We start from the raw sequence: 11168 nt of genomic DNA on the forward strand, positions 1-11168 counted from the left end.
CATTTTTATATTGCATCTTTCTCATTGTTCTAGTTACATGTTAATTTTGATCAAATAGATTTGTCAAAGTCTGAATCTATAGCAATAAAAGGATCTAAATGCATCCCCCAAAAGCAGTCTACCAAAAAATTATGCAGTGACTAACTTTGCAAAAGGAAAGTGGGAAAAATAAATGCTCATCATATCATCTCTCTTATACTGTTTAATCTACAGCTGGTGGTTACCTCACGTGCATAAGTGGACTCAGAAGACAGATTAGATTGATTTACAGCTCTGCTTTTTAAAGATTTTTTTATTCCTTTATTATTATATATTTAAGGGTAATTTGGCTAGCCTACTTCTAGCCAAAACTGTGTTGTCAGTGTTCTCAGCATGAAGCTCTTTAGGAATCTCAGTAGAGGCATGTTACTTAGATACGGAGAAGTTAGTTTGGAGGTACTTCACCAAAACCGCTTGCAGACCCCCGTGAGCAGAGCTGCCAGTGGTGGGAGATCAAAGGAGCCTCCGAGGTCGGTCACGGGCCACTGGGAGCTCCACACAGTGTGAGGGATGATGTCTACAGAAATGAAGAATTACTGTCTCTAGTCTCCCTGGTTTTCTGCCTATTCTTGAGAGCCACCGTGGTTTACCTAATACTATTCCATACGCTGATTTATTAAGAAGGCCAGAAGAACATCTGTGCGTGGCCAAGCTGCATCTACGACAGCTGGTGGCTCGTGCTTGAGGTCATTAACATCTGATAATGTCACCAAAGATTCTGTTGGGAAAGTTTGGAAATGAAGGAACCAAGTCTAGAGAAAAAAAATCTCGAGAACAGTTTGAGCTTATTATAACGAGTGCTTTATTCATTTCTATTAGCCTTTACTGCCTCCGTTAAGCTATGGAAACTGTTCCATGTCAGCATTATCGGTGAGTGATGATGAGTCGTGGGCCTTGCTTATCTGCAGGTTGCTTATCTAGCCACTTCCCCATCTGGAACATACATGGAGAATCAAAATGTAAGGTTTAAAAACAAAAAAAGGAAAGAAAACTTGCCTCTTAGCAGCTAAAATGGGCTTGAATCCAGGTGCTAAAGTTCATGCCTTACTCCTAGGAAAGCCACTTGGGCCGTGTGGTATAAGGAGAAGAAAATTTTGGTGCTAAAGTAAAAGGATAAAGCGATCTGGAAATGACATGTGAGTGGAAGGAGCCACATCATCTTGCTGTATGTGCGGCCGACATTCAGCACAGCCCCCACGGACAAGGGAGACTGGGCGTGAGGAAGGAAGGTGGACCAGGGGTGGGGAGGTGCTGATATCAGACCTAGAGCAACCTTCCGACCACAGTCCACTAGCGACTGGATCCTTTTATAAGCCTTAAAAAAAAAAAAAAAAAATAGTGCAGGGAACCTGAACTCTACAGGCAAGCCGGCTCAAGTCCCAGGATCACGTACTAATTGTGTGACCTTGGGCAAAGCCCTGAGGTCAGCAGAGCTCAGCCTCATCAGGAGCGTGAATTGGGGCCTGTGTAGAAGCCTAAGCACACTGCCTCTCTGCCCCACTGTTCTTCAGCCCATCACACCTTGCCCAAAGCAGATGTCACCAAAAAGAAAGGTAACAGAAATGACGTTTTAACAAAATCTTAAAAAAAAGAGTCAACCCTACTGATCCAAGGCAGAAGACCCTAAACATCTCACCAGACGCTGGGCGCACAGAGCTTCAGGCCGGCTGTAGTTGACATTGGTAATGGCAGTGCTGAATTTGTCAAGGAATTGGTCAAAAGACATTCATTATACTCTAATATAGGAAAATGTAGAATCATTTAAAATATTGCTATTCAAAATTGTTTTAAAGCAATAAAAAAGATTCTATTCCCGGGTAAATTACGGTTACCTGCCAGATTCACAATATTGGAACAGGTCTTCAAGACCGTGGAATTAGAATCCATTTAAAACGCCTGTTCAAGGGATGCCCTAATGTTAGGAGAGTGAAAACTTTCTAATGGCTGCCTTTCTCTAATAGAATGTGGAGCAACAATTATTCATAGGAACCCACGGAGAGAGCCTCACTCCAGTGGCGCCCCTATTCAAGATTTCCTTGGTATAATGGGAGAATAAAATGGGTTTTGAGGCCTGGTACAATCATGCGCATTTTTGTTTGTTTTGTTAGAGACAAAACTAAACAACAGGGTATCTGGAAAGCCAGCAGCATTTCGTGGGCTCCGCTGATCGCTGCACACAGCGGGCTGCCTTATCCAGTTACAGTCTAACTGATAATGACCCGGCTGTTTTCACCTCGCCCCCAACCGCTCCTGCTTTTCTTCCTCCTTCTCCTGCATGATTCTATGCATGAAGGCAAATTTGGGAGGAGGCATTACACCTTAAAATTAGCTTTGCACAGAGCCACAGGTTAGCTGAAGAGCATTATCAGATAGGTCAGGAAATGAAAAGCACATTTTTTAGGTTGGAAAAGGGGTGACATCGTGTAGGACCGGGGATGCTGCCTGGGGGGGGGGGGGGGGATAGCGAGATGAGACTCAGAAATCGATTTGTTAGCTTTTACCCCCGAAAAAGTATTTCTATATTAATGGTAATTTTCTCCAGCCTAACTAAGAGCGGATTCTGCTGTATGCGGAGGCGGGTGCCCAGCCCCTGGGCCAGCGCGGTTTGACTTGGAGGCCCGCCGAGCTGTTTCCCGGGCTTTGTCAGAAACGCTCTGCTCGCAGGTCACGTTCTAGCAAACTGCTCCGAGAGCCCCAGTGGAAGCAGGGTCAGCATCTCAGCATCTCAGTGGCCGAATCTCCCATCCAGCCGGGAGGTGGGCAGAGCACCTGCTCGCACTTATCAGAGGATGTTGGCGGTGGTCCCACCCCAACTCGCCAACCTCAGGCAGGAAGTGAGCTGTGTCGGGGAAGGTCTGCAGTGTCTAAAGGTCTGAAACGTCTGTTCTTGTTTAGAGTGCTGTTTGCACAGTTGACACTGAGCGCCAAGTGGAGAAACTGGTCCCCTTTCCTTTCTGCCCTTTCGGTTAAGTTTTCCAAAAGCCACCAGGGGGCAGAAAGAAACTTCCTTGCCTTTTCCTTTTTTCTTTTCTTTTTTTTTTTTCCTTCTGATTATACATGGAAAGGTGAACTTTTTTCTGGTCCACGAGGGCCAGTGTTTTTGATATAAATTATGCTTCCCATATCTGTGATTTTTTTTCCAGATTTGGGATGTGTTTGAATTGTTCCTTCTGCAACTAAGGCGATCGTGAGGGGGGAAACTGCACATACACAGCATTTTATATTGGTTAATGATGTAGTTACACGACCCCCAGGCCTGACGCAGTACCCTAATCTCTCCTGTGTTATCCTCCGTGTTTCCAGCCTCACGGGGCTAGTGCAGGCCCTCAGTACCTCGTATCTGCATTACTGCAAAAGCCTTTCAGCCAGTCTCCTCCTGGCTTCCTCCAGTCAGTTTAACTGCCCCACGCAGCGCCCATCTGATCCGGCCCTCCTGGTCCCACGTCAGACAGCGCCTCATTCCCTGCCAGCTGAAGCCTAAGCTGCCCCACCTGTGTGCCCCGACTTCTCAACCTTTCCTCCTGCATCCCCCTTCCATCAGCTCCAGTCCCAACGCTTTTCTTCCGGCGCCTTGATCGCTGGGTCTGCTCCCTCACCAGTCATGGCCAACCCCTTCCAGCGACATACATTCAGATCTTCAAGGTCAGATCAGGTGCTACCTCCTCACGAGCTCCTTGTCTACAATGTCTGAATTCCATCTTCATTTAGCAATTATTTCTTAAGGCTTGAGAAAGCCAACACAACTGGGGCCCTAGGAATGATGCACGTGGCTCTCGGTAGAGGCAGCAAAAGACTGGCCTCGTTGGGGAAACCTCCCCGGAGAACGTGTGCTGGTGTCCTGGGGCTGCTGAGACCCAGCCTCCAGGACGTCAGGCGATGGGGCTGCTGAGGCCCAGCCTCCAGGACGTCAGGCGATGGGGCTGCCCCTCAGAGTTAGTTTCCCAGCACAGGGTGGAAATGGGTAGGAAGCCCTTCCAAGAAGCAAGTCCAAGGTGGACCATATGAAACTTTGCAGACTCTTAACACATATGAACAGTGAGAGAAAGGAATGCACAGAGGACCCCGTGAACAACTAGGGGTTGACATGCCTCAGCAGGGAAGGGCACATGAGGGCACATTTGGCTGTTGGTAGAATGGTTGCTTTGTGTAATGCATTCCTGGCCTAATGGGCATGTGGATCCCAGTCCTTGGGGGCAGGCCTGTTTTGGTTTAGAGCTTGCACACCAAAAAAAATACAGGGTGCACAACATAAGTTGAAAATTCTTAAAGGAGATCAGTGCAACCCCTGTTTAATTTGGTCTTTTCCTCTTAAATTCACTTCACATATGGGAAGACATTCTTGCAATGGACACAAAGGCATTTTTACACATGCTGAACACTCGTCACCCTGGGAGAAGTCCTTGCGCCTAATTGAGATGCTGAAAGGGGAAAAACCTTGCAAACAAAGTTCTGCCAAGTACAGAAAAGAGTTCTCACCACCATCCAGGTGGCATTTGTAATACGTCTCCTCTTCAGGGTCTCACTCGTCCCTGGATTCCTCCATTGCATTCGGGTAGGGGTGCTAAAGTGCAGCTAAACATAACTTGTGAAGATTTCATTGCTATTTACTTTACGTGGTCTTAAATTCACGAACTCTTCCCAATTTTATGAGGTGCTGCTTTTTCTTGAAGCTCATGAGGCCTTCAAGGACAGGCCCGACCATGTGAGGCATGTTGCTCAAGGCATTTGGACCATGAGCTGCTCAAGAGACTCACGCACAGTGCCATTTGTAGAGAATCACCACGCCTCCCACTAGCAGAACATGTGCGTTACGCCTGGCTGGCCAGGAGAAGTGCTTCCAGGGCAAGTGGCCCAGCGCGTCCTGGACCTGCAAAGCAGCATCTCTCCTGGAGGCCCGGGGCTCCCAACCTGCTTGCTCTTGGAAAGCCCAGTGCAAAACCCACATCACATACCTATACTTCATTCGTTCACTTCTTGACGGATATATCCATCCAACAACTATCTGAGCACCTGTTCTCTGCCAGGTGGTGTGCTTGCCACTGAGTGAACAAGACAGAGGGAGTTCCCATCTTCCTGGAATTACAGTCTAGGGAGAGAGACAGATAATTTACAGGTAAACAAGTAGACAAGATTGCTGTATTGTCCCCAGTTGTACAAAAGGCCACTTTAAATGGGGTGGTTAGGGAAGGCCTTTTTGAAGCAGTGACAATAAATGTGTGTGGACAAAAAATTGTCACTCAAGGGAGAGAGGCATGGACATATATACACTACCAAACGTAAGGTAGATAGCTAGTGGGAAGCAGCCGCATAGCACAGGGAGATCAGCTCGGTGCTGTGTGACCGCCTGGAGGGGTGGGATAGGGAGGGTGGGAGGGAGGGAGACGCAAGAGGGAAGAGATATGGGAACATATGTATATGTATATGTATAACTGATTCACTTTGTTATAAAGCAGAAACTAGCATACCATTGTAAAGCAATTATACCCCAATAAAGATGTTAAAAAAAAAAAATTGTCTCTCGCCGTCTGCCTCTACAAGGTCACTAGCCGCAGCAGTCGCTGACCTTCGACACCCGCTGAAAGGAGTTCAGGGCGGAGATCAGGAATGAGGCCCTCTGTGCCCTGGGGAAAACTGGCAGAACAGGGCTTCAGAGAGTGAGATATTTTTCAGGAGGAGGTTTTATGAGCCCATGTCTTGCACCTCCTCAGATCTAGAAAAGCACTAAGATCATGAACGGAGACATCTGCTCCTCGTGACCAGCAGCGGCCTTCTGCTGAGACGTGCGCTTGACTGCACGCACCCCCTTCACCAAAATCCTATGTAACACTGACCTTCCCCCCACCCCTTCGGAGCAGTTCCTCAGAGCTCTCTGAGAGGCTGTCTCCCGGGCTGTCGTCCTTCCTCATTTTGCCCCAGATAAAACTTAACTCACGCAATTGTGCATGTTTTTTTCAGTTGACCGTGTGTTGAGTGTCTGAAACTGCGACCACATGCACACCTGGAGTTCATAGAGATTCAGAGGTGGGACAGTTGCTTCTCGGAGGGTTAGCCTCAAAACCAGGAGGTGGAGAGTGAGCCCGACTAAGAGCACAGGGGAAGCCCAGCGGATGTCCTTAGGAAGAAGATCGGAGGCAATCAGAGTGGTTTCCTGAGAGAGTTGATCTCTGCCCTGCTGTCAGTTTTAGGAAAGGAAGATCAAGGTGGTCCCAGCAGAAGGAATGGTTTAAGATCCCGTGCGGAGGCAGAAATACAGGGCATGTGTGGGAGCAGCATGCAGTTTCTGCTGAAATACAGAGAACTTGAAAGAAAGTCATGGCGCTACAGCTGGACAGGCCGAGGGGACATGTCACGATGGGTAGACTCGGACGTGCCATTGTTGGCAAGCCCCAGGGGTCACTTTCAGTGAGGTGAGAGTGGCCAATGGCTGGACGGACGGATGGCCTGTGAGGAGTCTCCCTGGCAGAGAGGAGAGGAAGCCACGGCCTCGTCTCCCAGGATAGAAATGGAGCCCACCCGCGCGAAACCCGCAAGCCCAGATTCTCTCTTACCATCAGCTAAACTGGCTTGTTGTTTTTACCAGGAGGCCTAGTTTGGAATATTCGAGAATCCCGAGCCTCTCCTATAGGGAGCACCCAGTGTGAGGGGGCGGCCGGGAAGAAAGGCAGAGACTCCGACAAGAACAAGCCCCGGAGGATGAAACTGGGTGATGGCATGACCAACAAATAGGATTTGTCAGAGGAAAAAAGACAAAAATGAGAAAGGACTAGAGGAAATCTGAAATTATGCATATACCTGCTGTTAAAAATATAGGCATTCTCAGCTAAGGTCACTTCATAGTCATTTTCTTTGAGAAGATATATGGATATCCATTTTAGATCATTTTTTCTTCTTCTAGAAATATGAAAACATGATAATCAAGGTGACTGGTTCCTGTCTTAAATGATAAAGAGAAAGCAAATATCCATTTTATTTAAATTGTGGCTTTGGGTTTTTTCCCTCCCCTTTGTAAGAGCAAAACTGGAAAGTCCCCACCTACACCTTTCTTATGTGTAAGGTGACTTTTGTCTCCTGCCTGGGCCTTACCTGTCCCTGCATCTGTTTGGTTGAGGCCTCCGTCTCCCCACCCAGAAGGGCCCAGCAGCTCTAAGACACCAGACAGATGCTCCGCCCACACCCCACTCACCTCTTTTATGTGCTCCCATTAGATACATAATCGAATGGATCTAATGCAACGTCTCGGGGGGATGGGTAATCTAGGAAGTCACCCATAGCAAGACTCCAGGGGCCCGGTCTGGAATAAGACACCTTGTTGGTTGTTGTCCTGGCTACGAAATCTGGTACTAGCGCCCCATTTCCTCAGGGGGATGTGGGACCACACGTTCCACACCCTCACACAGCTCCCACGGACTTTAATAAGAGGCAAGCGACTGAAACCACATGCCATGCTTGGAAAATGTCTGGGCTGCCCTGCATCCCGACTCTGGGGGAAGGGGATCTTTTGCTGCTCCTAGAGCCAATCAGGGACAATGAAAACCAAATGTGTCCCCATTGCATGCAAGCTCACATAGATATATTCACACACACACACACACACACACACACACACACACACACACACACACACACGCCCCTTGCAAATATTATGCGTGCAGGTCGAGGGCAGTTACTGCAGCTGAAGTGTCAACTGTTGACAGCTCTATAGAAGGCAGAATGCTCAGGACTTGAATCATTCTCTCCACCACGTTCTTTCCTCCCTGCTCTGGCTGAAAAACACTGACTTTGTCACCAAAGTGTATTCTGTGGGAGAATGGCTGCTTCCATATGCAGTTGACAAAATGTTGTCTGCATCGAAGGTAGCTTGTATTTCCACCTCTGCAAATATTCTTCATATTTTCTTACACCTCACCCACAGGACCTGTCATCGTTGCTCCGCTGTCAGAGAAGGTGCAGGGCTTTGCGTGTCCCCCGCGGTCAGGAGCTGTGACTGACCCTCTAGCAGAGGCAGGGGATTCCCACTTCTGAGAAGTGCTCTGGTCTGCAGCGCCCCTGTGACAAGCAGATTTCATCTTGCACGATGAAGAGCTGAGAGTCGCCGCACCCCCTGTGACTGGGAGGCAGGGGTCGGGGGAGGGTGACACCTGCTCATGGACCCGCCCAGGACCCCAGCCTCTCGGTATACATGCCTTCGCTGGAACGTTTTGGCCAAAGTTGGAGAAGGTTTTTGGCCCCGTTTAGGGTGAAGGAGTTGTCGGTACACACCATGTGGGACAGCTTAATAAGTATTCCTTTATTCCGGCAACAGCCCCCGGTTTCTGTCTCTTCCAGCAGTGCCATCCATGCTCGTGGGGTCACCTGTCATCCTCTCCTGTGCCCCCAGCTCCACTTGTTAACGCCGCCGTACTTGAGCTCCTCCAGTGTCACTTGGTTCTCCACCACCAGCCCCTGCTTCTTCCCTCTGGGCCCACGAATGGCATCAGTTCCCCCGTCGTCCACCTTGCAGCCTCAGTGACCTGTCATTGACTCCTCTCTTTTGTGTCCAACATGGAACCACTTGAAAAACACTGTCAGTTCCAACTCCAGTGTAGTTATAGCATCTTTATCCTTCCGTTCCCTTGACACTGGTTAAGTTTGCTCTCAGCTCATCTAGTGCAGTAGGCTCCTTACTGGGCTGGCTAGCTTCAGTCTCCCCAATCCTCCTGATGTCTTGCTAAATAACAAGCAAAGGACATTTCTTCCTAAAATAAGATAATGCCTTCCATGCATTTTCATTGATTCCTGATATTTCTTTGAGTTGACCTCTTATTGTACAATTAAATGCTAACCTTAAATTTTTAACCTCATACCCGTTAGGATGGCTGCTATCAAAAAGCCAGAAAACAACAAGTGCTGGCAAGGATGTGGAGAAATGGGAGCCCTTGTGCACTGTCGGTGGCAGTGGTGCAGTTATGGAGAACAGTATGGTGGTTCTTCAAAAAGTTTAAAATAGAATTACCATATAACCCAGCAATTCCACTCCTTTCTGTATATCCAAAAGAATTGAAAGCAGGATTTCAAAGAGATAGGTGTACACCTAAGTTTATGGCATTATTCACAATAGCCAGAGGGTGAGGGCAGCCCAGATGAACGAATGAAAAAAATATGAATACATACAGTGGAATATAATTCAACCTTTAAAAGGAAGGAAGGAAATTCTGACACATGCTGCAACATGGATGAAACTTAAGGATATTATGTTGAGTGAAACAGGCCTGTCACAAAAAGACAAATACTGTTTGATTCTATGTGTATGTCTGGAAGTCAAATTCTGGAAGTCAGAGAGTAGAATGTTAGTTGCCAGGAGCTGGGGGGAGGGGGAAATGAGGAGTAGTGGCTTTGTGGGTACAGAGTTTCAGTTTCGAAAGTTGAAAACGTTCTCGATATTGGTTGTACAACAATGTGACTTTACCTAATACTACAGAACTGTATACTTAAAACTGGCTAAGATGCTAAATTTCATATTATGTGTATTTTACCACAATTAAAATTTTTTAAAAATTTTTAAATTTTTTACATTATGACATAGCAACCTGGTTGTCTTTTGTGCTGTTTCACGAAGATGGATTTCAGTATTTGGGAGAGGTTAACTCTGAAAACTACATGGAATTTGTAGAGTAACAAAATGTAAATTTTAAGGGCAAAAAGTCCTCTCTTCTAAGAAGGATGAATTAGGTTCATGCAGTAAATGTATAATATTTATAAGCTTCTTTTAGACAAAGCTTTCCAATCGAAACTTTGTCCTGCTGTTGCCATGACCAAAGGCCAGTGTTTCTACTTAGCCCAGCATTTTCAGCAAGTGTAGGTAGCTGAGGATCCCGAATCTCAAGAGGGTAAATTGTGGGAGTTCGTTCTGATGTTGAAGCGCAAAAGGATGTGAGAGAAGTTACACAAACCTGGACCATGCCTCTGACCATTTATCGGGAGATTTTCCATCCCCATTTCAAAGGGAGAGAAAGAATAATAAGAACCGGTGTCCAGACCATTTTAATAAATACAAAGTTCCCCAAAAGGCCCACCATTCCAGACCTTACGTCTCCTGCCAAATCCTGTAAAAATAAAGATTAAACCGTACAGCATATTTGTTTTGTTCTGATTGCTGTTATTTTGTTTGGGTAATAGAAGTCCCCTGGCATCTGGCCTAAGAGTGTGCTGACGGCTCCAGCTTTGATACCCTCCGCTCCTGCCCTTGAAAAGGAATCATTTCTTCCTTGGCCGAATAATACTCTCCTTTCCTGGAGTGACACACTTGGCATCACTCAGGGGGAGCAGGACAGCGCTAGGCTTTCACGTTGAAGTACTGGGTTCTAGTACCAGCCGGCCCGGGGCTCAGATTCTTCATCAATTCTCAAGATTTTGTATTTTTAAGTAATTTCAAGCTTGTGGAAAATTTGCAAGAATAGAACAAAGAAGCCCTGCAAACCTTTCACCCCGGTTCTTCAGTGGCTGACACTTTGCCTTTCCCTCTCTGTGTGTCTCATATGATCAGAGGGCCATGATCAGAATGAGGAAATTAACCATGGGCACAACAGTGTCTTCTACGGCATGTCTGATCTCACCGATCTTCCCAATAATGTCTTCTATAATAGTTTTTCTTTCCAGTCTAAGACTGCTCATTGAGTACATTTAGGCAGTAAAGACGCATTCATTTTTGACCACCAGTTAAGCAAGGCAGCCCTTCCCCGTCTTTCCCACTCTCGAGGAGAAAAAGAAGTCAGTGATTACAAAGAATTGGAGTAGAACACGATTAACTTAGTGTTTCCAGGCTATGTGAGTCAATTATAGTTTACTCTTTAAAATAAGATGAATTTATAATATGACTTTATAGTATCAATATATATTACTCTATAATATAATTGAAAATAGCCTAAGATAAATGAGAATGTTCATTTGATTCTACGTTGAAAACTCCTTAAATAGTAGTTTCACGGGTAGCAGTCACCAAAAATTGTCCCTCAGCGGGAGTTATGACGCAAACACTTTAGTGATAGGCATAGTCTTGTCTGTAGGCTAAAATGACTGCTGCATCACTGTGTTAACCAAACAACTCACAAGAAATTGAACAGTAAAAAGAAAGAATAGAGAAAATGGTCAGA

Source organism: Pseudorca crassidens, chromosome 16 (genome assembly GCF_039906515.1).
Source record: "Pseudorca crassidens isolate mPseCra1 chromosome 16, mPseCra1.hap1, whole genome shotgun sequence".
Lineage (NCBI taxonomy): Eukaryota > Metazoa > Chordata > Mammalia > Artiodactyla > Delphinidae > Pseudorca > Pseudorca crassidens.